At 40.5% G+C, this 27,603-nt stretch overlaps 2 protein-coding genes across 4 annotated transcripts in view; one reads left to right on the top strand and one right to left on the bottom strand.

Annotated features, from left to right (window-relative positions):
* LOC105917893 (glycine receptor subunit beta-like) overlaps window positions 1–5,344 on the bottom strand; it is a 43,966-nt gene extending 38,622 nt beyond the window's left edge. The window contains exon 1 of the mRNA XM_036136719.1: window positions 5,188–5,344. The gene's annotated coding sequence lies outside the window, so the exon portion shown is untranslated. The remainder of the gene's footprint in view (window positions 1–5,187) is intronic.
* The window catches only part of si:dkey-9i23.8 (galanin receptor type 1), a 114,896-nt gene that overhangs the window by 44,358 nt on the left and 42,935 nt on the right, over window positions 1–27,603 (top strand). Inside the window, exon 4 of one of the 3 annotated variants that reach the window (XR_004931000.1) lies at window positions 18,452–18,532. The exons of 1 other annotated variant lie outside the window; for it this stretch is intronic. The gene's annotated coding sequence lies outside the window, so the exon portion shown is untranslated. Of the gene's footprint in view, window positions 1–1,314; window positions 1,363–18,451; window positions 18,533–27,603 lie in introns of those variants that run through there. One more of the 3 variants, XR_002427089.2, reaches the window with a different exon arrangement.

The following is a 27,603-nucleotide window of genomic DNA, read 5'->3' as shown; positions in this document are numbered from 1 at the left end:
TCACACGGTAGTGGTTGTAGGTCAGACAGGCTTCTTTGCTGAGCTCCAATGATTTTGCTGCTGACATTCACAATTTTTCACAGTGCAGCTTTGTCTCCTGCACTAAGGTTTTTATACCAACAACTCAAAGAAAAAGTCTAAATAGACTGAATGTAGAATTTACAAAATATGCACATCAGAGTTTTGCCTGTGTGGAATTTTGCCATTTTACAAAGACAGAAAAAAAACTTTACTGACCTTTGCTGCAAAGTATTTCTGTGTTTGAATACAACTTCAGTCTGTTGTCGATCATAGTGCCCAGATATTTTTTTTTTTAACAATACCAATCCATGATGGCTTTTATGTTATTTAAAATAGTTGTATAGTATATTAATTTAATTTGTCAGCTTTTCTGGGTGCAAGTCACATCCACTGGGAGGATTGAAAGATTTTATTTAATTCCTCACATTTTAGACACAGTTAATGGTAAATAATAGTTTGTTTTTAACAGATGTGATTTTATATCTGTAGCGGTAATTTGATTTTTTCCCAAATAGGACAGTTATTAGACAATATTACTTCTAATATAGAAGTAATAAATAAAACTTCTAATATAGAAGTAATATATAACATCTGAGTTTCTATTATCTCGATTCTAGATAATAGAAACTCAGATGTTTAATATTACATTTTACCAAGGTTGATAGCAAAGATATCAAACAGACCCAGAATTAGTCTGGTTATTTTGTAAGCCAAGGCTGTCCATTCCCAATCCTCAAGGGCCTGTGTCCTGCATGTTTCAGATGTGTTGGTGCTCCAAATCAACTGAGGCAAGCATCTTAATTAGATCCTCAGCATGTAATCAATTTTTGCAGGAATATGCTAATGATCAGTGTATATGACTCTGTGCTGAACTAAGGAGACATCTAAAACATGCAGGGTAGGAACACTTAAGGACTGATTTTGGTATGCCACTACAGTGAATGAAGCAAATGTTTTGAGAACTGTGCATTCATGTGTTTATGAAATTTTTGTCCAGTTTGTGTAACACACTGTATGCATATTAAGAAAGCAGAAAATTTAATGATTTTGTTCCAGTATTGATTTTCTTTAGGGATTCTGCAGTTCTGAGAGTAGTATTGGGGCCATCTTACTGGAAAAAACTGTGGAACTACACCTCCCTGCATTAAATGTGGTTCTGATGTCACAAACCGAGGCTATATGAAAAGTCGAACTAGGCATGAAGTATCTCAAAGTTTATTGGATCTTAACATAGATCACCTAAAGTAACGGTACTTCTTCCTTTTCACATTAAACTTTTTTCCCCCTCCACAGAGGCAAAGTGAACCGCAGCTCTGAACAAGACCCACAGACACTTGAGGTAAACAGAGCTACCCAGCCATCCCAAGAAGAAAATTCAAGGAATGTTCCCTTTTGTGCAAGCTTAGGAATAGGTTTAGATAAAGGATCCACAATCATTTTTGTGTTATTTTTCTCTGCTTCTGTATTGTTGTTTCCGCTGGCGAGCTGATTGCTTCCCATGGTGGCAGCCGCATGTTGATAATGAAATCGTATTTTTCGACTTGAATTGGTTCATGTTGATCATCTAAGAGAGCTGAACAGTGGGATTTTACTGTTTTAAGTCATTTTGACCTCATGTAGCAGTCTTTGCATTTTGGATACACTGTTATTAAGCTGTGCTGCTTTTACCCCCTCTACCCTTTTTCTCCACCATTCCTTTTGTTTTAAGATTCTTTGTTCCAATTTGGCCCCACTTTCAAACCGTGAGCCCCCATGGTCCCTGTGGTGGTTTGTTAAAAACCCACATGTTTGCACTGGCTTTTAACTCAAGCTGAGCAGATTATTTCATATATATATATATATATATATATATATATATATTATATTTTCTTTTATTTATTTCTGTGTTTTCAGTATTTTTAGTATTTGAACTTGATGATTTTTAACAATTCTCGTCTTATTTTGTATGTATATGCATATTTATATGTTTTGTTGTCGCTGTGTACAATATTTTGGACAGAGGCATCTGTATTAAATGTGCTATATAAACAAAGTTGACATTTACATGATTGGCTAGCTAGCTGATATGTCATTGGCCGAGCCATTAATGCTGTGCTACTTAGCTTGCTAGTTAGCTGCTCATAGCTAACTTGCCTAATAGCCTAGCCACACACACAAATACACATCTCTGAGTGTCCTTGTGTGATTTGGAGTCAATATGTCAAAATCTGATAGCTACCTATTTCAAAGTGTCATTGCTGCACTGATGTTCCTCATTTTGCCTCATAGTATCATCGGAGCCTCATTTATAAAGCTTGCATACACCAAAATCGGTGCCTGTAAATTGTGTACATCACTTTCCTCACAAAGGTTGTGATCTAGAAAAAAAAAAAACTTAGCAGGAAATTGTGCAGTCCTCACACCAACTATCACCCATGCATACGTTCATTTTAGGACTGGAGCAATAGTATCGTGGTGAATTGCAGCCACACTGCATGATGATTCCTCTCAGACATTCAATTTCATCAGACTTTAATCATGGATGCCAATGTGCGTGAACATGTATCCAGTCAGCTTTGGTTTCAGCCAATTATTGTAGCTCCACTGCACTCATCATATACTTTGAAAATGGCTTAGACCTTTTCTAATGGTTCCTAATCGTCTAATGGTAAACCATTACTAATGGTTGATGGAAACAATGATCAAATGTGATGCTTCAAAATGCGCATAAAAAAGTGTTGATGGAAACACGACTATTGTGACAACTTTTAAATACCATGGTAACACTCATGCGTAATGCTGCACAGTGGATATATTTGCACTGATGGAGGACCTTGCAAATGGAGAACTAGGAGGGAACCCGATTTCAGGGATCACCAAGATTTCCTGATGAGGACTGGCTAATATGCTGCTTTATGGTGCACCTGTTGTACAGGTGATCCATCTCCGAAGCGGCATAACAGTTTTGAATCCTGGACAGACAGAAGCACCATGGTGAGCGGCCATAATCCAGTCTTAACTCCTGGACTCTCCAAAATTGGAACATCTCTAGGGAATTTAATAGACCTGCAGGGACGCGGCGCCATTGTTCGACTTTCCCCATTAAATACAGCACCGTGACTCACTCGATAAAACTGCCCTGTTGAGTTTAACAGACAAGCGGATAGAATCTTCCTATTTGATGACACAGTGACGCAGTGAAGCGTAGTGAACCCTGAAGCTACTATCACGTTTATGTATGCGAAGAGCACATCGATCAACACCACGCGCTTCAGGTGGAAATTTTTCATGAATCACATTCGGTGTGTACGCGTGAGACTCCTTATAGCACTGTATTCCGCTAAAACCTACAGTGAACAGTGGCTACCCCTCAGGTGCTGGGTCCCAACCTGCTCTCCAAAACCTAGAGGGCAGAGGAGGCACACTTTAATAGCACTCACACCGCACATGCTCAGCCGTGGAGTGTGCTATCATCTTCCTAAATTGCCAGTGGCGATTTTTGATGTAGGGGCATCTCTGTTGTTAAGGATTATGAGATTACAGATGCTGGAGCTGCAGAAAGCAGTTAGTGGGAAGACAATAGATAACCCTCGGACAATTGAGACTCAAAGGCTAACATACTTGGACCAGCTTGGTCATATCCACAATATAATGTGATATTCTCCACCAATGTCATGCAAGGAACACTGAAGTCATATGGCACACCACCTTATAGAGGTGTACACACTTGGTTCTATATAATGCTCACATAAAGGAGGATTGTGGCTCTCCATTTCCAGTTCTTTCTATTTCTCTTTACAGTTTAATTAGATCATAACTCTACAAGGGTTAGGGGGTATAGACAATAGATGGATGTTTCTATTTACATATAGATTAAAATACCATGTATGTCAATTTATTATTTAGCTTCCCATTAAGATTCTCCTTCAAATTCATCAAATTCTGGAGTAAGAACAATTTAACAGCAGAATCAGCTTTAATTGCCAAGTTTGCGACATAAACAAGGAGTTTGACTTCGGGTCCTCTTTGCGATTAGTGAAGACATTTGATGTTTAAGTATTAGTATATAAAAAAGGGAAAATATTTTTAGCTACCTAGGAGCTATTTGGTAACACAACAGATGTAGAAACAAAGTGCTTAATTGCAGCTAAAAAAGCTTAAAAATAGAAAATTGTAGTTATTTATTGTAGATAGTTACCTTATACCAGTTTTCTTCAATACATATTTGTAAAACATACTTTCCTATCACATGGCCCTGTTAGGAGGTTGGTACCAATTATACTGGTCACTGAATGAAAAGAATAAAACAAGGTGGCACGAGGAGAACATATGACCTCCACAAAGAAAAGTCTACACAACTGAGATTTAAACCAGAGACCTAGGCACTGTAGGGCGACAGTGCTTACCACCGCACTGCCGTAGTGCCCATTAAATCAGTCAAGTTACATTAAATCAATGTTAGTGGGTATCAGCTCTTAAGAAAACACTGCATGCTATAATACAACAGCATGAAAGAATGACCAAAACTACTAGGTTTAAAGGAATTCAAGATTGGTGAAAACATTTCCAAAGCAGACAGAAAAGTATGCAGATAACAGAGTATTTCTGTTCATTCTTACTAGTAAAGGAACCACTGAGTCTAACCCTTTATACATAACAATTCCTTTGTTCAACAGTATTATGCTGAACTGATTTATCCCCTTCTTTGTCCTCCCCTACACCGATTTTTCATCCAAAGTGCTCATTCACAAACTCAGTGAAGGAAAATAGTGAAGCATGCCTATAAGGACGTATGAAAAGTGATGGGACAGGGAAGCAGAGGAAGAGGCAGAAGGCTGTACAGTGTGTGCAGGAGGGGGTGAGGGGGGTGGGTACTGCGGCGTTAGACTATATGGGCAAGATGCAATGACACAGCTTGCTGACGCTATTAAAGTCACACACACACTCTTTCTATGTCTGACTGCAGGAAGACTGAAAGTCGTAAACAGAACATTACAGGCAGGGATAGAAAACAGGCTGTTTTAAGCACATCCAGGCATCCAGGAAGAGAGATGACATCAAAATCCTTTATGATAACACTAACTAGTTCTGTGCTCTTCTGTCTCTTTCCTTCTCTACACGCAGACATGCTCTAGCTTCAGAAAGCAGTCAGACTAAAAGACCCATTTTGCAATAGTTGTTTCTTACCTTTGATTAGATGAATAGTTGAGTGTCCTGCACAACGGAGGTTTAGTTGATTCTCTGAATGATGCTGCTGTGAACGAGCTAGGGTGCCCGTCCTCTCTGTGCTGCGTGGTCCACTGTGTGTTCCTCTGTCTGCACTGCTCCTTTACTCTTCAAGTTCCCTCGTGCCAGCTTATAGGGAAGTAGCTTAGCATAGGTTTTCACTTGCAGCTCATATGGTAGGTGTTTGAAAATCAATTTCCAAAATGCTATATAAATATTTTATTCATCCAGAGCTCACATTGAGATTGAAATGAGGACTTTTATTAAATATTTTGCAAATGAGGCTTAGTCCCAATGAATTAACTCCTACAAGTTAGCATTTTGGTTAAATCGAAGGCTCTTAATGGCATTTTGTGGAATTTTTGATAATAAAGAATTACAATAGTCCAGCATTGACGTAACAAATGCACGAACAGGGTTTTCAGCATCACTCCTGGACGGACAATGTCTAATTTTGGCAATATTCCAGAGGTGAAAAAGGAAATCATATAAACCTGCTTAATATGGTATCTAAATGACCTGTCTAGGTCAAAAATAACACCACAGGTTTTTACTTTAGTACTGGAGGCACATGTAATAACATCCATAGTAAGCGGCTAAAAAATCCTTTTTCAGGGACTGTGGTCCAAAGATGATAACTTCTGTCTTGTCTTGATTTGAAAGCAGAGAATTTAAAATAATCCACGTTTAGATGTTATCAAGACATGCCTGTAGTCTACGTCCCTGATTGGATTAATCAGGATTAATAGAGAAATATAGCTCCACTGAGTATCATCTGCATAACAGCGGAAATGAATCCCATGCTGTCAAATAATTCTACTAATTGGAAGCATATCTGTCTGTCTGTCTGGCTGGCTGTCTGGCTGTCTGGCTGGCTGTCCGTCCGTCTTAGAAAATCACTGATCTCTATTTATTTATTATTTATTTTCCCGAAAAAGTGAAGTCACTGGCCGCTATCTTGCTACTTCCTACTCCTCCAGAATCACAATGTAAAAATGCCGACGTGTGCAGCATCTGACTGCAACAATAAACAGTTTTCTGGCTGTGGGAAGACATTTCACTGGTAATATTACAGTCAGTGGATGTACTAACAGTATCAAGTACCAAGAGAATCCATATGTACACCGAATTATCCTGTAGAGTAGTCTGAAGCCTAACATTAGTGTCGCTATCTCGGACCGACTCGATTAGATTGAGTTAGTTAGTTGAGTTAGTAATTGACATTATTTTTAATGTTAAAAAATAGACATTAGAGAAAATAGAAATTAACTGTGAAAAGTCAATGTAGTAGATTAAATGGATGATGCTGCCGTTGTAGTGTTTGGTACATTTCTCATTAGAGAAAGTAATGTGCTGAAATATTTTGCATTTTATATTTACAGGGATTGGACAATGAAACTGAAACACCTGGTTTTAGACCACAATAATTTATTAGTAAAGTGTAGGGCCTCCTTTTGCGGCCAATACAGTGTCAATTTGTTTTGGGAATGACATATACAAGTCCTGCACAGTGGTCAGAGGGATTTTAAGCCATTCTTCTTGCAGGATAGTGGCCAGGTCACGACGTGATGCTGGTGGAGAAAAATGTTTTCTGACTCGCACCTCCAAAACACCCCAAAGTGGCTCAATAATATTTAGATCTGGTGACTGTGCAGGCCATGGGAGATGTTTAGCTTCACTTTCATGTTCATCAAACCAATCTTTCACCAGTCTTGCTGTGTGTATTGGTGCATTGTCATCCTGATACACGGCACCTCCTTCAGGATACAATGTTTGAACCATTGGATGCACATGGTCCTCCAGAATGGTTTGCTAGTCCTTGGCAGTGACGCGCCCAAGTACGGGACCAAGGGAATGCCATGATATGGCAGCCCAAACCATCACTGATCCACCCCCATGCTTCACTCTGGGCATGCAACAGTCTAGGTGGTATGCTTCTCCACACCGTAACTCTCCCGGATGTGGGGAAAACAGTAAAGGTGGACTCATCAGAGAACAATGCATGTGTCAAATTGTCCACAGCCCAAGATTTGCGCTCCTTGCACCATTGAAACCAACGTTTGGCATTGGCACGAGTGACCAAAGGTTTGGCTATAGCAGCCCGGCCGTGGATATTGACCCTGTGGAGCTCCCGACGGACAGTTTTGGTGGAAACAGGAGGGTTGAGGTGCACATTTAATTCTGCCGTGATTTGGGGAGCCGTGGTTTTATGTTTTTTGGATACAATCCGGGTTAGCACCCGAACAACCCTTTCAGACAGCTTCCTCTTGCGTCCGCAGTTAATCCTGCTGGATGTGGTTCGTCCTTCTTGGTGGTATGCTGACATTACCCTGGATACCGTGGCACTTGATACATCACAAAGACTTGCTGTCTTGGTCACATATCGCCAGCAAGACGTGCACCAACAATTTGTCCTCTTCTGAACTCTGGTATGTCACCCATAATGTTGTGTGCATTGCAATATTTTGAGCAAAACTGTGCTCTTACCTTGCTAATTGAACCTTCACACTCTGCTCTTATTGGTTCAATGTGCAATTAATGAAGATTGGCCACCAGGCTGGTCCAATTTAGCCATGAAACCTCCCACACTAAAATGAGAGGTTTTTCAGTTTCATTGTCCAACCCCTGTATATGTCTGTCTGTCTGTCTGTCTGTCTGTCTGTCTGTCTGTCTGTCTGTCTATCTATCTATCTATCTATCTATCTATCTATCTATCTATCTATCTATCTATCTATCTATCTATCTATCTATCTATCTATCTATCTATCTATCTATCTATCTATCTATCTATCTATCTATCTATCTAATGTTGGATATAAATACCGGCCTGCTCCTACATATCTCTGAAGGCCCATCTTACTCCGGTTTAAGATTTGGCAGTAAATGAGAAAACATGGATCAAGAGGCAAACATTGTAATATGCATATTTAATTTATTGGAATTCCAAGAGACAAAAGTTTACATTACCAGTGCATCTACGTCCATTCCCTGGCACTGCAGCTTTTGTCTGATCTAAGTTTTGGAAAGACATCCTTTTCATAAACTTAGTGCCCCTCCTGCTAAGCTCAGGAGGGGGGTGGTTGGGTCCATCTGTTCGAACAAAGAAACTCTTGTTTTTCTGACCACCCTCCCCCTGCAATAAAACTTCATGTGTTATTCTACCCAGCAACAGGAAGAGACAGTCAACACCGCTGCACTCCTCAGCAACCCCAACTAAGATATTTATTTTTCTCAACATTTCCCTCTGTTTTGATCCTACAGATCAAACCAATAACTAGAACTAATGTAATGTGTCGGAACCCTAAAACAAAGTGTAAATGATAAGATGGAATATTCTAACCCACTGTCCCTCCCTGTTGGTGACTTGTGAAACCACAGCCCAAATGAAAAACTATACCTATTTTGAAATCAAATGAAGTACGAATGTTTCCCTTTAAAAGTAAGATAACCCAACTTATAACTAAAAAGCTACTGAACCTATCCGAATCATAAAACATACTAGAACCATCAAAAGTAGCACCTTTATCCGTTAGGTGTTAGCCTATGATATCTTTGCAACTACCAAGAAACTGTTATATGAGCTAAATACGACTCTATGAGTCTTAAACTAGATTAACAAGATGTCTTTTCAGAAATTAATATAACCTGTGAAAGTACTACACCCTGATCAAACCACAGAATAAAGACCAAATTATCATGCAATGCAAAACCTAGATCCTAGTAGTACTAGTATTTAGCATCTTAGAAGTATGGAACTTATAAGACAAATGCAGTGATTGCAAAATTCGTTTTTTTTGCACAATGCATTCAATCGTTGTTATGATGTCTTGTGTCTTAGAGATGTCTTCTTCTCGCCCTTCAAGATAATTGGTAACAAAGTCATTGTCCCAACTGCGATCTCCACACAGCTGTATGTTAATCTTTAATTAAAAATAAAAAAACAAAAACAATTTAAAAATCCAGCTGCCTCGACTGTGAGTGGCTATCGGCGCTTCAAGTTGCTCCGTTGCCGGATGGCACGGGTGGGTGGGAGTTGAAAACCCCTCCAGTCCGGGAGTCTGACCCGAAAGCTGCGCCGGTGCTGTTCCCTTGGACTCTCTGTTAATCAGCTAGATTTTAAGTCTGGTGTATTATATTCATATATATGTATTATAACTAGAGTTATCAAACAATAAAAACATTTTAATCACAATTGAATCGCAAATTATATTTTATTTCTGAAAGTGTAAAAGCTCATTTAGGCATTTTAATATGCTATTTTGCAATAGATGACACTAATTAAAATTATGCTCTTACAGAAGGTATCTTCCTTTTTTTTGTTTGGTACCAATTTTTTAATGCCTCAAACAAATGTTTACTGTTCTCCCAAATTTCCAACAACTTTTCTAAACTTCTAACCTCTTTCCAACTTTTAGGCTACAGTTTAAAATAAAAATTTTCTCCAAAACTCACCAAGATTCAGCCGGCCGTGCTCTCTCCAATGTAACTCACCCATCAGCTGCTGCCAAAACCTCAAATCACTTTTCTCAGTTCAAGCTTCTCTTGCACTGCAACAAACATCATTAATGCATCAACCTTTTTTCCAATGATGTCCAAATTCTCCTTATCTTTTACCCATATCTTAGTCAGATTCTTGCTCCATAATAAACACTTTTTACTTAACCAAATGTAATCTGCTCCACAGTACTTCTCTTATTGTAAGGCCCATGCGCGTGGGGAAATTCACACTATCATGAAGACACACACTCTTCCAAGCAGAAATACAAACAGGGACACCCACACTTTGCAGAGCCGCAGGGCCCCACCAGTCTCTGCTTCTCACACCATGAATCCCACTTAAACTGAGTTATTCAAAATGTTGGACAAGATATAACATATAAAGACAGACAGCTTGCGCACAAGGAGAGACCTTTGTCCCTTGTGTTTGACGGAACCTTCTCATTTATTTTAATACCTCCTTGGTCTAACCGTAGTGCTTCCGAAAAACCCGTTTATGGAAGATAAGAAACAACCCAAATTGTTTCTCTGGGATCCCTTTAAATCTCTTTTCTTCACTTTGTTGAATTTTCACGAGCATTTATTGAACTGAACACAGAGCATACATAGCACCACAAGGTGGCGGTACTGACCTGCATTGTCAAATTACTGTATTACAACAATCCCACTTAATTTTACAATAAACTTAAGTCTTACATTCTTTAACTTAAATCACTTAGGACATGTACTAAAACTTAGACTCTTCTCTTAGACTATAAGTCCCTCTTTTTAACAAACTTAAAAGTAATACTAGAATACTAGCAAGTCATTTTTAATTCCCTTTTTCTTTTTTACCTTACTTACCAGTAGTCTTAACTTAGGCTCTAACAATACTAAACATTGGCCTAGAACTTATACTTATCAGAGTTACACAACACAAAGTCCAATCTCTCTCCTAAGATACTCAAACTTCTGCTTTGCTAAGGGCTTGGTCAACATATCTGCCTTCATATTATCTGTAGAACAGTATTGCAGTTGAATTTGTCCATTCTGTACACATTCACGAATGTAGTGGTACCGAATGTCTATGTGCTTTGTTCTTGAATGGTCAACTGGATTCTTAGCTATGGCAATAGCTCCTTGGTTGTCCTCCAGAATCACTGTTGATGTAACGTCCATTCCTAGATCACTGAGAAGTCGTGTAAGCCAGGTACATTCCTGTGCTGCCTGGCTAAGAGCGACATATTCTGCTTCAGCTGTTGACAGTGCGACTGTGTTCTGTTTCTTGCTGAGCCAGCTTACTGCTCCTCCACTCAGTAGAAAGACATTCCCGGTTGTAGAACGATGATCATCCTGATCTCCTGCCCAGTCAGCGTCTGAGAAGCCGACTAAAGTTCCAGACTCTGACCTCTGGTACTTGAGAGCGAGGTTTGTGGTACCTTTCAGGTAGCGAAGAATCCTCTTCACAGCAGTCATGTGTGCAGTGTTTGGTTCGGCGTTGAACTTTGACACAGCACTCACTGCTTGTGCAATGTCTGGCCTGGTGGCCATTGCTGCGTACAGCAGGCTTCCTACAATTGACTGGTAGGTACCTGGGTTCACTGGCTTACTGACACCATCATTTTTCTGTAACTTCACATTTGCATCAGCTGGGATTGTGACCGGATTTGCTTTATCCATGCCATATTTCTGAAGAACAGCTTTAATGTAATGCTTTTGGTGAAGATACACACAGTTGTTTGTCTTGTATTGAATCACTGAGATGCCCAGTATGTAAGACAACTCACCCATGTCTTTCATCTTGTATCTCTTTTTCAGAGCAACTTTCAACTCACTCATGCTCTGCAGTGACTCTGTGATCAGAATCAGATCATCGACATAAACAGCTAAGATCTCTAGCTCCTGTCGAGCTCTCACAAACACACAGGGATCTGATGTGCTCTGATTGAATCCAAGATCTTTCATGAACTCTGTGAAAGTCTTACTCCAGCTGCGAGGTGACTGCTTAAGGCCGTAGATTGACTTTTTCATCTTGCACATCAAGTGCTCTTGGCCTTGTCTGACGTACCCCTCTGGTTGCTCCATGTAGATTTCCTCCTCTAGATGTCCATTTAGAAATGCAGTAACGACATCCATCTGGTGTACATGCATGTTATTCTGAACAGCAAAGGACAGCAATGCACAAACTGAGCTGAATCGTACAACAGGTGAGAACGTTTCATCGTAGTCAGCGCCATACTTCGGTGAATAACCATTAGCAACAAGTCTGCACTTATATCTGTCCACTTCTCCATCACTATGGTGCTTAACCTTGAAGACCCATCTCGAACCTATCGGCTTTCTATCTTTTGGCAATTCCACTAAGTCCCAAGTATCATTTTCAAGCAGTGACTCGTACTCCAAATCAGCTGCTTCCTTCCATTCCTTAGCATTGGAACTCATCATTGCTTCCTTCAGTGTACTTGGTGCATTTACACTACAGACATTTGCATAATGTTCAACAGTCACTATGTCTGCATATTCATCATAGCCATACCTTTTTGGGGGCTTTCTGACTCTCCCGCATTGCATCTCGGAGCTTCATTGACTGGTGTGTCATCGTTGACTGATGCTCCTCTTTCATCAGGGCCACTGCCAGCATCACTGTCTGAACAAGACACTTCCACTTCCTGTTTCCAGTCAAAGTCGTTATCATTGAAGATGACGTCTCGGTGAATCAGAATCCTCTTTTTCTCCTCATCCCACAGACGATAGCCCTTGGCATTGTTGGCATATCCCACAAAGCGAAGCTTCACCGCTTTCTTGTCCAGCTTTCTCCTCTCTACTTCTGGAACATGTGCATATGCCACACAGCCAAAAACTCTCATGTGACTGATGTTCGGCTTTTTGCCACACCATCTCTGGTACGGGGTCTGTTGCTTTAGAAGTGATGTGGACAACCTGTTCTGCACGTAAGCTATTGTTGCTACAGCCTCTGCCCAATACATGTTTGGCAGCTTTGCAAGAGACAGCATACTCCTTGCTGCTTCAACTAAAGTCCGATTTTTTCTTTCAGCTACACCGTTTTGCTGTGGTGTATGGGGTACAGACATTTCATGGTGGATGCCTTGAGCTTTCAGGTATTCTTGGAATTCTTTCGACGTGTATTCCCCACCATTGTCTGTTCTAAGTCTTGTAACTCTTTGTCCACACTCATTGGAGAATGTTCTCTCGAACTCTTTGAACTTGCTGAGCACTTCACTTTTCTGCCTCATGAAGTATACTTTGCAGCATCTTGAGTAATCATCAATGAATGTCACAAAATACTTTGACCCTCCTATAGATTTAGTCTGTATGGGACCACAGACGTCACTATGAATTAGCTGCAGTTTGCGCTTTGAGCGTATTGCTCCCACTGACTTAAATGGCTTCCTAGGCAGCTTGCCCTTCACACACACTTCACAGAAGGAGTTCTCTTTTTCAGCAGAAAAGTCCATTCCACTCCCCAGAGGTTTCAGCTCCTTCAGCATGGTAGTGTGGCCCAGTCTTTGATGCCATAGGCTGGCTGCAACTGATGCACTTCCTGCTGTATGAGGGACAGGCGTACTCCCCTCCACGTCCAGCTGGTATAGTCCATCGGATCGTTGTGTTCCCATTCCTCGAAGATCTCCATCTTTTCCACGAATGTAGCACCGGGTCTTCTTGAACTGCACAGTATTCCCTTTTTTCACAGCAGCTCCCACTGAGAAAAGATTCCCTGACAGCTTGGGAACATACAGCACATCGTACATTGTGACATCTTTAACATCACTCACTTTGAAAGTCATTTTCATTTTTACACTGCCAAGTCCTTGTGCATCGACTACTCTGCCATCGCCCAGCTTCACTGATTGTGGCTTTGTGAATTCCTGATAATTCTGCAGTATTTCTTTTGAGCATGTCATGTGTTTTGATGCTCCAGAGTCGATTAGCCATTCGACCTGTTTCACTTTTTCATTCTGATGTTCTCTGACAACAAATGCACTTTCGTTTGCACTCTGAGAATTTTCATTATCCTCACATGTCACTTGTTTAGCCTTGTGGGATTGATTTTTATTTTTTAACTTTGGACAATTTCGTTTCAGATGTCTCTCCTTCCCACATTTAAAACATTTCCATTTGGATCTGTAGATTCCCTCAGGCTGTGGATCCCCACGCACTTGAGTTTGCATCGCAGAGGTGGCACCTGGTGGCGCAACGCTGGTACTGCCATTTGCCTGCACTCGCTTTTGTTCCTCATTTACTAATGACTGGTGCACGAATTGAAGAGTCAAACTGTCCATCTTTGTCTCCAGGGCAGTGACAGTTGTTGCATAGCTGGGTGGGAGACTCCCTAGCAATGTCACAATTTGATCCTCCTCCTCAATTACAGCACCAATAGCACTGAGTTGATCCGTTAATTCCTTCATGCGCTTCAAATGCTCGGTTATCGTTTCTCCTTCCTTCATTTCACACCTGAAGTACTTCTTCTTTAGAAACAATTTATTGGCTAGAGTGTCTCTCTCAAAATGTCCCTTCAGCGTATCCCACGCTTCTTTAGGTGACTGGCAACTTGTAATCAGGTAAAGTTGAGATGTACTTACATTAAGCACCAACATCGAAAACGCCTTTTCTTTCTTCCTAGCGAATTCGGCTCGTGCAGCTGCGTTAGCATCCTGTGCTAATGTTTCCGTCTTCATTACCATGCCCCATAGACTCCTAGCTTTCAGCAGATGCTTGATCTGGAATTTCCACGTAGCCCAGTTGTCTGGTCCACTTAGCTTGTCGATAAACAGTCTGTCCTCCATTGTAAATCCCACAACACCGAGTACTCCACACAGAATCCGTGTAAAAACAACTTTTTTTAAGCTATTTACAAGAACTGACTGGGACCGACTGGGCCCATAACCTGTTGAATTTTCACGAGCATTTATTGAACTGAACACAGAGCATACATTGCACCACAAGGTGGCGGTACTAACCTGCATTGTCAAATTACTGTATTACAACACACTTACCATTTCATATCGCTACGCTTCTTTTGGAAGTCCCAAATTCCAGAGATAGCACCCTATCTCAGTCTTAAAAATCACCAGTTTGTCAGTCTGGAGTTGAAGTGACTAAATTTCGGAACTCTTTATTTTCTTTGTATTTTATCTTTTTTATTTTATTTTATTTTTACAGTCTCACCATTTAAGTTTCTTGACTGTATTTTTTCTGTCCTACAGTCTCACCATCTAAGTTTCTCGACTGTTATTTTTATCTTCCTTCTTGTACAGCCTCACCATTTAAGGTTTCTTGGCTGTTATTTTCAACAAAAATTCCATTAAAACCTCTCATTTGAAGAAAGCTTCTCATCTACAGCACCACTTAAATTTAGCCTAAACGTCTAACATTTTGCAAAGGAGAATCAAAAATCTCTTTACCTTTTCGCGTCGACCCTGTGGTGCTGCAAATGATTACTTTTTCATGGCCAAATTTAAAAAGTTCCTCCACTGACTGTCAAATTCGGGTCACGGCACCACGTTGTTGGATATTAATTCCGGCCTGGTCCTACATATCGCTGAAGGCCCAACTTTCCCCTGTTTAAGATTTGGCAGTAAATGAGAAAACATTGATCAAGAGGTAAACATTGTAATATGCATATTTAATTTATTGGAATTCCAAGAGAAAAAAAGTTTACATTACCAGTGCATCTACGTCCATTCCCTGGCACTGCAGCTTTTGTCTGATCTAAGTTTTGGAAAAACATCCTTTTCATAAACTTTTTTTAGTAAATTGGTTAAAATGTTATAGTTTCCCAACAGCATGTGTCAGGACAAATAACCAAACATCTTTCAGCTTTTGTCTCCAGAGGGGCACTGGGCAAGGATGCCCACTTTCCTCCTCACTGTTTGATATTTTTGAACCACTAGCAGCAACAATTATACAAACTAATGTTTAAGGTATAAAATGCATGAAAATAGAGCATATAATTTGTCTTCATGCAGATGATGTATTACTCTATCTCCAGCCAAACAACCCCCCCCTCTCTCTCTCTCTCTCTCCCTCTCCCTCCCTCTGAGTAGTAATTAGATTACTAGGATATTTCTTAGATTTCTCAGATTCTCAGTCTCAGATTACCCTAAAAATTGGTCAAAATCTGCCTAACTTTAATCACTAATTAGCAAATAGGCTACAATACATCTCAAAATGGATCAAACATAATCCATTGGATGAGCCCTGGCTAGACAAACAACAGAATATATGTGATATCAAGATTTCTGATTGGCCAGTTATTAGCTCAAATATAAAATGGCATGCATGCTGTAAAAATTTAAACATCAGCTCTTCTCGGACAGCATGGTGGGAGTTTCTTAAAATGACAAAGTCATCACTTATCCCATGCAGCTGTACACCCATCTGGAATAATCCTGACATCCTACGAAGAATAATATGATAAACTTTCCATACTGCAAGAATAAACGTATTGAATACCTGGAACATATATTTGAAGGAACTGAGTTTATCACATTTGATAGATTCAAAATAAAATATGGTATTATCCATCCATCCATCCATCCATCCATCCATCCATCCATCCATCCATTTTCTGACCTGCTTAATCCCTCATGGGGTCGCTGGGAATATGGTATTAATATAAAATAATTCTTACAAATCAACAAATTAAATCTATAATAAAAAATACAAATAAGCTCATTAAATTTAGTTTATAAATTCCAATAAATGTATCAGAGTACCTTTATTTAAACTCCCCAAAACTTCTGTCTAAATTATACAGGACACTGTATGATGATTCAATGTGTCTTCCTATTATTAAATGGGAAGAGGATTTATCAGTCAGCTTTGAATAAAACACCTGGTCGTAGATATGTTTAAGCACTTTCAAAATGACTAGAAACCCAAATTTACAACTAATACTATACAAAATCCTTCACAGAGTACACTATACAGGTCAAAGATTATTCAGGGTGGGTTTTGCACAATCTAATATCTGTTCACAGTGTGCAGGCAATACTCCTGACAACTATATTCATGCACTATGGTTATGTAGACATCTTCAGAGGTTCTGGGTCCTGTTATGTAAGGACTTGTCAAAGTGCCTGAGATGTCACCTTCCCCCTCAGGATGCTTGCTGGATAACTTGGACAATAGTACTTTGGGAAAGAAATCAGTTTGTATCACTTTCAGTGCCCTGTGTATTGCAAAGAAAACTATCCTCATGAATTGGAAAAGCAAAACAATTCTTAGTATATCAATCAGTATAGACATCTTTTGTCGGATCATATTAGTCTTGAGACAGCATCTGCCTCAACATCAGATTAATCTCTCTGGGCGCCTTTGATCAGATCCATCACTTAGTGGAAGTGGGGCGCTGTGGGATGTATCCTGTAGGGCATGTTGGGTGATTCGGGGGTGGCTGGGTCTTGGGCTCTGGGGGGTGCCCGGAGTGGGGTGTCAGGAGGGTCTGACATCAGGGCCTGTGGCCCCCACCTGGGTGGCGATTGGGGGACCTCAGGGTGGTCTCCGGTGGCCACTTGCATTGCTCTTGGGGGGTTCTGTGCCGGCAGACATGGGTTACTGTCCTAGTAGCTGTGCTGCTCCTGGGTGGCTCTGGGGTGGGTCCGGGGCTCTGGGCCCCTGGGATGTGTCATCCTTGGATGCATGTTCAGGCAGGGCCTTGGGGGCTTGGGTTCTGTGTAGTATGTCGCTGGGGGTTTGGGCCAGTGTATGCCCAGGTTTCTGGTGCGCTCGAGGGTCTTGGGGCCTATCGAGCTGGGAGGGGGATACAGATATTAATATCTCATGGCAGATGCCCCCCCCCCCTCTCAGGGGGTGCATTCTGCTAGTGTGGAGATGGGAAGGGGAGTGAGAGTGAACCCAGCCTGGGTACCTATGGTCGTATGTGGTGTGGGAGTTGTTTGAATGTTAGTGTTGGGGTGGGTTTGGGGAGAGGGCAGGATTTCCCAGCCCTATTGTCTAGTGATGTCTTTGACCCCAATTTTATTATACATCTTAGATACTTTAATTTATAACATTCTCACAACACACACACACACACACACACACACACACACACACACACACACACACACACACACACACACACACACACACACACACACACACACACACACACATAGAGCTTTAATGGGGGGATGGGGGTAAGACATCTGGGTGGGGGGCTTATTGTGTAGGCCTCACCCCTGGTGGCTTCCTCTCCCCACACTCACATTTAGACATTGACATTGGTTCTGAGTAGGACTTGAGAACAACATGCAATAACACAACATTTTACCAGGTCTTTTTCATAACCCTGTTCTCCGATTGCCACCCGGATTCCGGGGCCTGGAGGAGGAGCGGGCCACCTGTTTTGGCTGGGAGTGTATGTTAGGTCCAGGTGATTGGCTGGGATTTTGCTCTCCCCTGGAATATAGGGGGGGGGGGGGGGGGGGGGTTAGGTATGAAGGGTAGGGGGAGGTAGAACCTCAGGGTTCGTGGGACAGGCTCCGGCTGGTTAGCTCGTACAGTTCATCTTGGCCCCATATCTGGGTAGATGGGCCCATGGGTCTTCTGGTCTGGGATTGCGCTGGGGGGTCAGGACCAGAACAAGGAACAGGTAGGCTGGGTTGGGGTGGTCTCCCCTCCCCTGTTTTGATATTAGGGTTCACCTCCCGTTTCCGGGGGTTGGATACCCCTCAGTGGTGCCAGTGTGACTGTGTATGTGGTTTTCTGTTTGTCTATTTGTCAGGTTGGGTTTGAACTGCCTTCTCTCCTGGGACAGCTCAAGTCTCCACTAAGTGAGGAGCCCATCTGCTTCGGGGGATTATCCGACGTGCTATTTCAACCACTCACACCGAAGCTAACCCGTGACGCTGATGATAGCGACGCAGAAAAAAAATGTTTTTTTAATGTGTTTGCGGCTCTAGAGGCACGCGTTTTATTGACGGTGAGCTGACAGGAAGACGGGGAAAGAATATCAGATATTCTGAAAAAAATGTTTCTGTACACTATACCAGTAACTTGGTTATGACGTTCCATGTATTCCTTCCATGCTGGTATCTTACACCCTGCTGTGAGATGCTGGAGGGTTTCTCTGGCCACTTTGCATAGCCTCAACCTGAACTTGCCTGGTATGGTAGCTCTGGGCCTCTATTGCTCTGGTGCTCAAGGCCTGCTCCTGTGCTGCCATGGTCAGTGCTTTAGTGCTGTCCTTCAGTCCAGCCTTCTCTCCATTGATAGGTCATATCACCCACTTCAGCTCTCTGTCGGTAAATACTGGATTTGGGGTGCAATACACCATTCTTGGTGAGTAGCCTTTGTGTTTTAAAGTCAGTGGTCTGGATTTTCTCCTTTGGCCAACTTATTGCCCCAGCAGGGTATCTGATTACTTGCAAGGCATAACTGTTGATTGCCCGAACCGTGTTCTTGCCATTGAGCTGACTTCTCAGAACTTCCCTTACTCATTGCAGGTACTTGGCTCTTGCTGCTTTCCTTGTGGCCTCTTTGTGGTTGCCATTTGCTTATGATATTACAAGGCACTCTGTTGAATATCTGCTATTCTCCTTTCTGGGAGTGCAATCTATCTGTGTGGATTACTTTCCCTTTCTTTGTCACCATACGGCCACATTTCTCCGGCCTAAATGACATCCCAATGTCCCTGCTGTAGATACTGGTGGTGTGGATCAGCAAGTCAATGTCTCGCTCACTCTTAGCGTACAGCTTTATGTCATCCATTTACAGGAGATGGCTAATAGTTGCCCTATTTCTGTGTTGGTACCCCTAGTGAGATTTGTTGATTATTTGGCTGTGGGGGTTCAAGCCTATGCATAAATGGAGTGGGGATAGAGCATCTCCTTGGCATACTCCACATTTGATTGAGATGTGTGCAATTAACTTGATGTTGGCCTCAAGGGTGGTTTTCCACAGCCTCATGGAGTTTTCAATGAAGGCTCTCATGAGTGATGTTGACCTTGTACAGCTTCAGCCATTCCATGATCCATGCGTGAGGCATGGCATAGAGAGACAGGTTATTGGCTGATGGTTTGTAGGTGCTTTCCCCTTCTGGGGGTCTTTCATTATCAGGACTGTTCTGCCGTCTGTCAGCCAATCAGGGTGGGTCTCATTCATCAACAGTTGGTTCATTTGTGCTAGAGGCATTCATGGAGAAAAGTCAGCTTCTTCAGCGAGTGGGCGTGAATCATATTCGGGCCTGGTGCTGTCAAATTCTTCATACCTGAGAGTCTTTGTTGGATGTCTTGCCTTGGTGGGTTTGCTTGTGTGTTATTACCCTACCACTGGGAGTACATCTTAGCTGGTTCAGTGGCGAACAGCCTGTTGATTCATCTGGCTTCTATTACCTTTGTGTATTGTTTCAATCTGGCATCCAAGGCTTGCAGTCTCTGTTTGGTGGTCTCCAGGGCCTCAGGAATGGGGATCTTTTTATATTTCTGGGGGATTCTCTTTCGGGATGCACCCTTCTGGAGTTCTGACAATTGGCATAATTATTTCCGTGTCGTCCAGAGAGCCTTCTCTTCCATGGTGGACATTGTCCATTATGTCTGCTCTTAACATTACCTTTGCCTAGCATCTCAAGGATCACTAGTGCTGTACTGTAAATCAGCTCATTGGTCTCTGTGATGGTCACAGTAGGGATTGTAATTAGTGCTGTATTCACATCATCTAGGAGATCCTGTGGAGGTACTTAGCTTCACAAATCAATGTTGACGTTGACAGGCGTTTAATTTAGTCATGATCATATCTGCTAGGTCAGACGTTCTCACATTCAGTTGTTCTTGCATCATTGGGGCTTGGTACCCAATCTCTGGGAAGTTGATCTTAACTCCACCTATCTGACTGTGTCTTAGTTCCCCCTAGCTCTAGTTGTGAAACTATCTCTTGGACCTCTGAACCATGTGGTGCTCCAAAAGTAACCCTAAATTTGAAGAATATTTGTCATTTACATAAACAAACTGAAATCTGTAGGACAAATAAGATTTAAACCAGCCTAGTGATATTCCCTTGATCAGTGATTTAAAGCAACTACTTTCGCAATACTTTTAGATAGGAAAAGAAGATTTGATATAGGTCTGTAATTTACTAAGTCATCTTGATCAAGAGATGTTTTCTTAAGTAAAGGTTTATTAACAGCTACTTTAAAAACCTGTGGTACATATCCATTTACAAAGGATAGATTAATCATGTCTAAAATGGCGACATCAAAGGGAATACTTCAATAACTTGGTTGGAATTAGGTTTAACCTACAAGTTGAAGGTTTAGATGAAGCTAAAATTTTAGGTAACTCAGAAAGCTCTACTGAATCTAAATAGTTTAAACACCAATCAGGTTAAGTTTGGCAACTGTACTAAAGAGAAACCTAGGATTATTTTTATTCTCAGGTATTAATCATGACACATATGCTATTATAACTCTGCAAAGAGTCTTTTTAATACAACAGTAGACCGTTTTTAACAGAATAGGTAGGATTCCTTTAGATGTGTAGAACGCCATTTTCTCTCAAATTTCCTAAGGCTTGAAAGAACGCAGCTCTAAATTAAACCAGGGCTAAACCATCCAGCTTCCTTTGAATAATCACCTTCTTTTTCAAGGGGGCTACATTGTCTGATGCAAAACACAACAAGGAAGTGACACCGTCAATTTGTGAATGGGAAGAAACAAAATTGCTGCCATCTGCTGGGCTTTTCTGTGATACTGAGGAAATGAAAAGGGGCTGACTCTTTAAAGTTTGATACAGTATTATCTGATAAGGATCTACTATACCGAAACTTTTTGGGGTGGAGAACTCAAAGCTTATTAAAAATGGTCAGATAGGACAGGGTTGTGAGGAAATACTATAAATTTTATGCAATCAATGCCATAGGTCAGCACAAGGTCCAAAGTATGAAGGTAAGAGTGTGTTACTTTATTCACATTTTGAGCAAAACCAATTGAATCAAGGATAGTATTAAAGGCTACACTAAGGTTGTCACATTCAGTGTCAACATGAATGTTAATATCCCCCACTATAATAACCTTGTCACTATATCAGTTCTCTAGATCAGTTCTCAAAAACTGACAGGGCCTGGTGAATGATGCTTCCTGGTCTGGATCCTGGGTTGTGTGATATTTTTATTCTTATTATTGGCCTAATCCTGCTTCGCTACTAAAGGCCCATTTTTACCCCGGTTTAAGATTTGACAATAAAATAAGGAATCATTGATCAGAGGTAGAACGGTTTAAATACATATTTAATTCTTAGAAATTAAATATGGAGACAGAGTACATACCATTACAAGATGTTGTTCTCACCGGTGGATAAGTCTGTCTGTCTGAAGTAAGTTTTACCAAGACATTCCTTTTATTAACTTTAAACTCCTCCTGCATGGCTCAGAGGGAGGATGACTGACCCCCTCTCCTGCTGACCACCCCCTCAGGGCAATAAAACTCCATGTTTATCTTACGCTGGAGCAGGAAAGGACAGACCCAGCTCTGCTTTCCTCAGTAACCCTAACTAAGATATATTTTTAATTCTCAACAACCCCTCTGTTTTGATCCCTCAAAGATCAAACCAATAACTAGGCTAAACTAAGTCTATGTCTTGAAACCCTTAAACAAAATGTAAATAGTAAGATGTAATATTGTAACCCACTGTCCCCTCTGTTGGCGACTTATGAAATCAAATGAGGTTTAAATGTTCCCCTTAAATGTAAAATAACCCAAGTATAAGCTAAAAAGCTACTAAACCTATCTGAATCTCTAACCTACTAGAATTAAGAAAAGTAAGCACCTTTATCCGAGAGGTGCAAGGCTAAGATAAATGTGCAACTACCAGAAACTATTATATGATCTAACTATGACTTTAAGAGTCCTAACCTAGATTAACAAAATGTCTTCTTAGAAATAAAGATAACCCATGAAAGCACTACACTCAGATCAAACCACAGAATAAAAAACAGATTTTCATGCAATGCAAAACCAAGAGTCTAACAATACTAATATTGAACACCTTATGAATATGGAACTTATAAGACATATGCAGTGGTTACAAAACTCTCATTTTCTTTTTTCTTTTTTACACAATGCATTCAATTGTTGTAATGATGTCTTGCGTCTCGAAGATGTCTTCGTCTCGCCTTTAAAGAAGATGGTTTAAAGAGTCAGTGTTCCAACCGCGGTCTCCACAGAACTGTATGTTAATCTTTATTAAAAATAAAAAACGAAAACAAAATAAAATCCCAGCTGCCCCTCCGTGGGTGGCTCTGCGAGATAAGTTGTTCCGGTGATGTCTCCCTGGAACCCTCTGGTGGCTGGTACACACAGCTCTGGAATCAGATGGGCCCCTGACCTCTGGCCCACCACATCAGTCTGTGACTCCTTCGAGGTTGGGGTTGGTGTACTCCCTCACGTTTCTCCTAATTATATGTCTCCTGAAACTTACACGACAACCGCTTAGATATCAAATGTTGTGTGCTACCTGTAATTCCGGAGGTTGACTTCGGTCCCGAAAAGCTCCTTTCAGTCATATGGAATCATATCCTGTAATGAAATTAACTGAACACTCCCACAAGAAACACACTTCACATCTTTTTCACCCCAATTTCAATGTAGTCTGTGCACAGAACTTTAACCAATTGTGTTTAGAATTCTCCCCATTAATCTGAACCAACCTTCTTGTTGTTTCCCCTCCAGCCTATGAGAAACCTATTTTAGAAATGTAATAGTTAATGAGACATTTTATTGCAATTCCTCTTTCCTGACGCTGAGCCTCTGATTGTCCTGCAAGAGAATGCCTGCACAAAAACTTTATACCTCCGGTGGGAATCGCCATGTCTGTGGAATCCAAAATTAGTTAATTTAATTTGAAATCAAAGTACATTTTCCTGTAAGAATGTCAGAATGTTCTCTGGATTAAAGATTAAAGATTACCATTCAGCAGTCACTCCACACAAAACCTTTCAGCAGTCACCACACCTCACTTCTGTACCATTTCCTCATATGTCTATGCTGTAAAAAAGTTCCTATTTTTAATCTGAGAGGAAAAGCAAACCTTCATTTTGTTTTATCCAGTTGTTACAAATCCTGATCCAGTTTACTGCAACAGATATACGTGGCTTTGAATCCTTAACAAACTACCTGACACACCAATGGTTTTAAAGTAAACTAAATATGCAATAAGTTACCCTCTGTTTATCTCTGTTTTATCCAGTTTTTTGAGGTTTATGTAGTTTTTCTGTTTAATTTAACATTCACTTTATTGTCCTGCTTAAACTGTGTAAACCTTTTTCCAAGAACCCCCTCATATAATCTATCTGTAGCAGATTCGTGGTGTCTGACACTCCGCTAATTAAATCTAATTTATAGTTCTGTTTTGGGAGTCACTTAACAAACCTTCCGGAGAGCCATGGGTAAGGTCTTTTGTGGGGGTTTTCTTTTTGTTTAAACAACCGTTATCTGATTTACAATGCAGTTACATACCTCTGTGGGGTCCTGCACAAGAATCCTTCATTCAAACTACTTGTGCCAAGGGTTGATATAAAGTTTAAGATCTATATAACTTTACGATACAGTGTTATCATATAAATGTTTATGTCATATCCCTCTGCTTGGAACAAAATTAATTTTGTTACAAAACATTAACAAAGAATAGTATTAGTCACCACAGGGAATCAATTAACTGCAAATAATTATCTGAATTGAAGTATGAAAAACACTGCCCTATATCCCGGATTCAGATCAAAACTTAATGCAATTTCATAATCCCACAGATCCACAAGAAGTCCTCCAAAGAGATCAGTGTACCCATTGAAATAATGATTATTCTAATGTGCTCACAGCAAGTTGATGGTATGAAAATGCTGAGTGTTCCAAGGTACTTACACACTGATAAAATATTGGGTTTTACCTGAATAAAACACCTGGTAACGGCAAAATCTGGTGGAAATCTGATAAGGTTTAGCATGCAACAGTTATATTGTACAATAGAAAAATCTCAATACTTGAGAGCTATTTAAGAAATAGCCTAACAGATCCGTTTAACCTAAAAAGTGTATCTCTGCAATGAATAGGAAACAAGACGTCTCACCCAAATCACCCCTTTGCCTGCTAGTGAGAGGCCCCCTGCGTCATAGAAGCTGATAAGAACTTCCAGTCTGTAAATTTATGACATGCAGCTGTGAGCTTGCAGCATCACAGAACCCTAAATGTGAAAAATATCCCCACCCCAGTGGATTTTCTGCTAATAATTGTGATGGTAAAATACACCTTCTGCTGTCAATTATGAGCAATACGGTCCTGGACATAATAGAATTAAAATTCATGTTTAAAAGGAACATATCAGTTATATAGTAGAAAATTTAAGAGACAGTAGTATAGTTTTCAAAACCGCAAACCTGTAGTGTTCGTATCTGCCCAATCGGCTGCCGTAAGAAGTTATTACCTGCACCTTTGCCTAGAAGCTCAACAAAAAGTTGGAGACACAGAAAAAATATTAGAAATCACATTCCATAAAATTTAGTCAGAAGTATATTGGTAGAAATAACAGTCTGAATTACCTTAACAAAAAGTCTGTTATCAGTCTGTGGTCCTTGAGATGGACTGGACTGACATGTACAGCAGATCAGGCAGAAAAGAGATTTGAGTTTAGACTTCGCACTCACAGCTTCCATGTATGGAACTCCACATTTCGTCCCCCACGTGTTGCAGTGATTCGCTGTCGATGCACCTCAATGACAAAGTTCTGGTCCACGACTCAGAAACTGGATGAGACATTCAACTCCAGTGTATGCAGACAGTCATTTTTCCTTGACAGCTTAGGATCTGTGCTGTTCATAGGCGTTGGCCATTGTTCCAGGGTGAGGAAACATAGTTCATGGGAGCGTTATCCCCTAGATGGGGCACTGACCTTCTTGAAGGTGAGGTGGTATTAGGACTTCTTGCCAGGATTTAGTGATGTGAAACAGTCCTTGGCCCAGTGTCCAGCGTAAGCAACTGTCCCAGATGTGATGGGTGCCCCACGACACACATATCGGCTGTAAATGCTCAGTTTCATTCTTCCAACCCCAAATCGACACCGATCTGCGTCTCATGTCAGACGTGTCCATACTCCAGAACGAACAGACCTGTAACAAAATTAAGATAGAAAAAGAAAAACAGGGGGGAGGGAGCACCCCCACCTTAAATTAAAATAGAGACAGTTCTCGATGGAATCAGCTGCTTACTGTCACTCCTTCTTATATTGTTTTCCAATAACTGTAATTTTACCAACTTTTAGTAATTAACAAACTCAAACATAGTGTATCACCCTTCCTTTGAGTCACAGGCAAATGGTGTATCAAATATTGTCTCAGCGAGCGTATCAAGATTTAAAATCATCAGCTGAGATATTGAAGAGGGCACGTTGTTTTTGTTGTTGTAACACTATTACTCTAAATAATTCCCCTAAATTGGACTGATTTATTTAGGATCCACACCTGTGTGTTAGATCCATCCTACTGGTTTTTTCAGAAGATATCGAGAGTCCCAGGCAAACTCAGGAACCTTCTGCTAAAGTGTATAAAGAAAATGCTGTGTAACTCCATCTATCAAGGAAAAAAATATAAAAAACACCAAAGGTACATTTTAAAACAGCTCTAAAATCAGTTATGCGCCTGTGTTTAGTAAATTTTGAAGTCAAATTCTGCCGGCCACAAACAATCACCAGCAACTGATGTTGAAAAGTTTATTCACCAGAATTTGCACATTACCAAATGAACAAAGAAAAAAGATTCCTCGGGCTCTAAATTACTGTGTAACAAGGGCATCTGCATTTTGTGGGACTATGAAAATGTGATTACATATAATGAATAATTTGGGGACCGTCCTGTGATGATCCCATAATATTTTCTATTTCTAGGTTTCTTCCGTTCTGCAATATCAGTATCTATAATAAAACAATGCAAACCAATAACATTAGTCATAAATTCCTCAATTTTAGCTGGTTCATTTGAGGATCACTTCAAAACTGACTCATGACTAAATGCAGTGTTAACAAAATCGATCAAATCAACCGCAATATCAGTTTGCACACACTATTAAGGTACAGTTTAACCCAACTTTTAACTCTGTTTAGTTCTGCTTAATGTGGTTCTCCCAGGCCTGCAAATGAGCAAAAGTTTATAGGGTGGCTATTTTCTGCTCCCTATTAATCAGCCAGATTTAAGTCTGATGAATTATATTTATTTATTTATCTATTATAACTAGGGCTATCAAACAATGAAAACCATTTAATCACTATTTAATCGCAAATTATATTTCATGTCTGAAAGTATATATATTCATTAGGCATTTTAAAACGCTATTTTGCAATAGATAATGCTAGTTAAAATTACACTCTAACAGAAGGCATTTTCCCTTTTTTGTGTTTTCCCAATTTATAATGCCTCAAACAGATGTTCAATGTTCAGCCAAATTTTCAACAACTTTTCCAAACTTCTAACCACTTTCTAACTTTTAGACTACAGTTCAAAATAAAAAGTTTTCTCCAAAACTCACCAAAATGCAGCTGTTCATGCTCTCCAATACAACTCACCCATACAGCTTGCAGCCAATACCTCAAACGTTTTACTGCATTGAAAGTTCTCCTGCACTTCAACAAACATCATTAATGCATCAACCCTTTTTCCAATGATTTCCAAATTCCCCTTTAGTTTTTATTTTCACCCATATTTTTACTTATCACTTTTACTTAACAAAATTAAACTGCACCCCAGTCACTGCTCTTATCTTCAGGCCCATGCACGCGGAGAAATTCACACCCTCATGAAGACACACACACACATACACATACACCCCCACTCTCCGCTGAGTTGCAGGGTACAACCAATCTCTCCTTCTCTCAAAACCATGGATCCCATATTACCGAGACA

This window comes from Fundulus heteroclitus, chromosome 5 (genome assembly GCF_011125445.2).
Source record: "Fundulus heteroclitus isolate FHET01 chromosome 5, MU-UCD_Fhet_4.1, whole genome shotgun sequence".
Classification (NCBI taxonomy): domain Eukaryota; kingdom Metazoa; phylum Chordata; class Actinopteri; order Cyprinodontiformes; family Fundulidae; genus Fundulus; species Fundulus heteroclitus.
Note: the sequence above shows the minus strand (reverse complement) of the source record. Positions and strands in the feature narration are given on the sequence as shown.